The sequence below is a fragment of the Austrofundulus limnaeus genome, unplaced genomic scaffold, assembly GCF_001266775.1.
Source record: "Austrofundulus limnaeus strain Quisiro unplaced genomic scaffold, Austrofundulus_limnaeus-1.0 Scaffold215, whole genome shotgun sequence".
Lineage (NCBI taxonomy): Eukaryota > Metazoa > Chordata > Actinopteri > Cyprinodontiformes > Rivulidae > Austrofundulus > Austrofundulus limnaeus.
The window spans coordinates 776,188-781,320 of NW_013952617.1; the positions used below are offsets into that span (position 1 = coordinate 776,188).

General features: G+C 39.0%; 1 protein-coding gene across 4 annotated transcripts in view; it reads right to left on the reverse strand.

Annotated features, from left to right (window-relative positions):
- Positions 1–5,133, reverse strand: part of trrap (transformation/transcription domain-associated protein) — a 123,590-nt gene that overhangs the window by 28,638 nt on the left and 89,819 nt on the right. The gene's annotated exons all lie outside the window — the stretch shown is intronic.

Sequence of the window (5,133 nt, forward strand, 5' to 3'; positions counted from 1 at the left end):
CATTTTTCTGTAACTATTATCATCAATTTATGCTTGATTCCCTTACAAGAAACAACAGGAATCTGTGAAATTCAGGTTGCATTGTCCAGTATCAAGGTATTTATTTCACAGTCACACTGGTTGAATTTTTAGCTAAAAAGTTACTGAATCGATTTTAAGTCACAGAATTGTTTCGGCTCGGATCGTTTTAACTGAACCAAGATCGTCCTTGAATCATATCAGCAGCCGTGAATCATGATATCAATCGAATCGTTGTTAAAACAAATCGTTACACCCCTATAACCAAGATGTTCAAGCAAGAAGTGAGTATACGGAGGTTCTTTACAGCACAGAGTGTCGGTTGGGGTCCAGTTGTCTGTTTTGCCCTTTAGGCACTATTTCTTCACCTAACTGCACCAATTATCACAAGGTGTGCAAAGCCTAAAATACATTCTTATCTATAACTGCATACAATTTAACATCTTTTATAAAAAATCATTAAATTTTTTAATTAATTTCTAATATTTGTCAATCTTGTGTCATCTGCACAGGTTCATTCAATCTGTTTTTCTTTTACAGTGTTTACCACAGGGATAAAAAGAATATATATACTTGGAGGTGAAAATAACTTGGTGGTAAAAGAACTGGAGAGCTTAAAGTGGCAGCCAACACGGCCATTAATGATGGAAGAGGAAGGAAAGCAGTAACGAAGAGGAGGAACCCGAGATCATCGCACTAATGGCAAGATAAGAAATGTTTTATTTTATCGAAGCTGAGGCAGGTCGAGGGGAAGAGGTCGCGCGGTAGACGAGGCGGAGGCGGTGAGTGCGGGTGGGAGAGTGTGTAGGTGGGGGTTGTGGGGTGCTGAGATTCTCAACCAACTTCTGATTCATCTCCCCGCCTGCCCCCAGGCGCTCCTCTCCTCACCTTCATCAATATTTCAACGTACGTTTTTTTAAACATCCCGCCGCCTCAGAGAAACTCTAAATAATTCAGGCAAGCAGTAGAGATAAAGAATGTCATGCATTAAAATGTGTTTTATTCTTTACATAAAAAGGCAATGAAGACAAAAGGTGTCAACCCTTTACCCTTCACTTGTTACATGATGATAAGGCACTCCAAAGAAAGGGCTGAATTTCCATAGATGGAAAATCTGTATCTCAGCTGACATCTACTCAGATTAATAGATGGGTAAACTAGTTTAAAAGGTTATGTTGCGGTAATCTGCATCAACCTATTATTTAACATCTTTCACTGAGTGTATTAAAAGGTTGTTGAAATAAAAATGAAAAAAGACAAATCTTTGTAGTGGCTGTAGTGTTTTTTGATCAGGTTTAAAAGTATCTGAAAAATTAAAGCTACGTTCACACGGAATGCGTTTTGAGCATCAAAAACGCGCYCAACGAGTCAACTTGGATGCTTGTGCTCGTTCAGGTCAGACGCGTTCAGTGTGAACGTAGATTCTGGTTGTTTTCCTCTGCCGGTCTCTGTTTAATGGCGGATGAAATAAAGAAYGTGGCTTTGCTTTATTTACTGAGTGCAAGAGAACATCACACTCAGACAATTAATTCATAATTAATTCACCAGATAATTCAAAGGAATTCTGAGTTTGGTGAGTTTCACCCCTCCAGGAGCTGTGAGCTGAAGAGGCTCGCTTTCAGCACTGTTTTTATTCCCGAGCCCAGTTTGTCGAGCCGCTGACCCGCATCGGGGCCGATATCTCCTGCCAGAACAATAACTACAGACGGTCGATTTCAGCTAAAGAGCTCCTGTCAGTCTGTCTCAGGTTAACATCCAGGAAACTGTCACGTGGAAAATGCACCGCAACGTCACAGAGCAGAGTCTCTCTGATTGGTTGACGAGGCGCGTCGAGCAGCAAAAGTTCAGATTTTTCAACTCAAGCGTCGGTTGCTTTGGATGCGCCGCGCACACGTGAAACGCTCAAACCGCACTTACCACTTCAAAACACGCTGCGCTAAACGTGCCGCAGCACTTCCTGACGCTCCTTGGCACGCGTCCACCATAGACTTTGCATCTAAACCCGACGCTCCTGATGCTCAAAACGCATTTGTTCTGAACCTAGCAACAGATAAGTTGTCTTTGTTTGTTTTACCGCATTTTTTTTACATGAACATAAAATTCTGGTTACTCATGTACATTTTAGTGTTTACATATTCATAAATTTAATTTTTTTTTACAAATTCAAATTAGAAACATTTAAAACCAGGTCTGCATGAGATTAGAAAAAAATTCGGACTGCACACAGACGAGGAAATGACTACAAACTTTATCGGCACAAAAACATTCCTCGCTAAAAGCATGCAGCAGCGTGGATACGACCATGGTGAGAGTCAGATTACTGCAGTATTTTCTAAAGCTTATACCGGGGTATGAAAATGATCAATAATCAGAATATTAGTCGACAACATATATAAACCCAAATTTTCCTCACTCCTCATCGTCTCTTCTGTCATCACTAACATCCAAGCTCGGAATGGGCAACAAACCAGTAAAAATCCATGTGACTGACCAAATCTACTCTTGGAATGAGAAACAAGAACACATGCATGGTATTTGAAATAAAAGACCTATGATTTATAGAAGTCCAAGAAGCTCTGTGTGATATTGATATCATGTTTACTGATATTGCAATGGCGATAAATGTTGATTGATTGTTCAGCCCTATTTAAAATCATAGTTCATTTCTTTTGAACTTTGTTTCTTTGGAAACGTATGAACAGTTACTATCTTACTTGATGTAGCTGGCTATTTGGAGTCATCATTAGGTTGTCGATCCAGTCACAGTTACACCATTTCTCTAAACCAAGGTCAGTTTAAAAGCAATGTACAAAAGGTAATATATTATTGTTCATAGCTTTGCTACAGAAACCTACTTCATATGATGCAAATTATCTATTTAAGACARCAGAGAAAGAAATCTTGTGGTAAAAAAAGAATAACTGAAATCTAACAATTTGTTCCTTCTTTCTTATGACCAATAAATGTTTGTATTTTACGTGCAGACAGAAAATCCATGACAGACACGTAAGAGACATTAGCTGAAACTAGTTTTAGCAGACATTCATTTATTTTACATGAAATATGCAAGTCCTTGTCTCTCAAAGGCAACAAACAACAATCAGTTTTCTAGTGTTCCTTAGATAAAATACATTTACATACAAAAAAAACGCTAAATTAAACACTTTGTTTCTGCAGCTGTTCGATTTATTAGCCAACGTATAATAAACCACCATCTGAAAGAGGYGACAACATCCATTTCAAATGCTCCCTTCTTGTCTTTTCACTCTCTACCACTGATCCTCCTTCAGTCTTTCTTTAATATCTTTTATGAATATTCCAGCTCTGCTGAGAGGACGGCTGTTTGTTATAGAGCACTACTCTTTGAAGATCACCCTCTTCAAATTGTGCGGAAATAATACTCCATTAGGCAAAGCAAATTAGTCCTCGGTTTAATTACTAGCTCTGTTCCCGCAGTGAGGWTGCGTACAATATTAACTTTATAATCATTTCTTGAACAAATAATTTAAAAACTAATTCACCGAGGACTAGTGAAAGCCTATGAATTGATGAAAAAGGGGGCAGTGGGAAAAAAATGAATGCCCAATTTAGTAAATAAAAGCAGCAGAGAGGCCACTTTGGTGTGAATCCAGTAAATCTATCTTGATTAGAAAGATGTGTAAAAGAACCAATGCTAACACACAATCCAGATGTGCTGCCACGAAAAGGAAAAAGGAACAAAAATCAGGGTTCCCACACCTTGGTCAACATCAAATTCAAGGACCTTTCAAGGAATTTCCAGTACCAATTTCCTCAAATTCAATAACAGAAATTGTTGAGTCAGAATCAATGAAATAAAGTGGATTAAATGTTTACCCTACATTCATTTCTACAATACATGGACATCATGCAATTATGTTCTGCGAGGTTCTGCAGCTCAGTTTGGGAGGAGGGGATGTGAACATGTTCAGACCCTCGGTGAGGACAGGAGGAGCTGTGGTGCTCTCACCTGGGCTCAGAAAGAAAGACCCACCCTGCTCTGCTCTGATTGGCTAAAGTGATGACAATGGCTCACGTTATTTGTTGAAAGCCACGTCAATTTACCATAATCCCGAGTTATCCACTGCAACAAATGTAGTTAGTTTTTTTTATTTATTATGTTTATGTATATGTGTATATATATATATATATATATATATATATATATTACAAATTTTTGGCTGTTTTCACAAACTTTCCAGGGTCTTAAAATCATTTTTTCAAATTCACAAACTTTCAAGGATTCCATGGACCCGTGGGAAACCTGAGAAATATAATTAATAAATGTAACAGATGTTAGAGCTGGGCGGTTTACTGGTTCACATCGAAAACTTTTTTTTTTGTTATGACATGACAATTCCAGTTGAAATAGCCTGAAGACGTTTGGAACGTTGCGTCACACCCGCCAGCAAACTATTTCACGGGGGGACGCTTTTCCGTGCTACACTGCTGATCACACATACAGGAACTAGAAGCACACAGAACAAGCTAGAGTCGTCGTGAGAGATGCAATCGCCACCCACTGCAAATTTTTGAGAAGGCCCACACTGGCTGACAAAAAAAAAAACTCCCATTTTCGCCTTCGTTAAATGTAGAACGCACCTCTTCAGTAATGTGCAAAGATAGATGTCATGCATAAAGTAAATTTGTCTGATAATGATCTTTGCTCAGCTCTTTCACGACTGTACTCCCCTCACTGCTGTGACGTAAGCCCAGAATGTGTGACTAAGGTCTACAACCAGGGGAGGAAGCAAAAAAAWCAGAGGAAGGAAAACGCAACACAGATAGAACTACGGTGAAAGAAAAAAGTCACAAAACAGTTTCTGTGTTGCAGAAAGAGATCAGCTGACCACAGTTTGCTCATCAACAAGCAGTGTTTGTATATTTTGACATGAGCCTGAGCTGTGATGAGAAAACAAATACAGTCCAATAATACATTAAATAAATTTAACTTCAGTCTGGCTAAATGCAGATCTCTCACTTATTATTCTGTTTGAACTTAAAGGCACAGTGTGTAGGATTTGTTGTTTTCAGCGACATCTAGTGGTTGAGTGGTTGAATCATCCTCCCTGGTCCTCCCCCCGCCCCCGCCCCCAC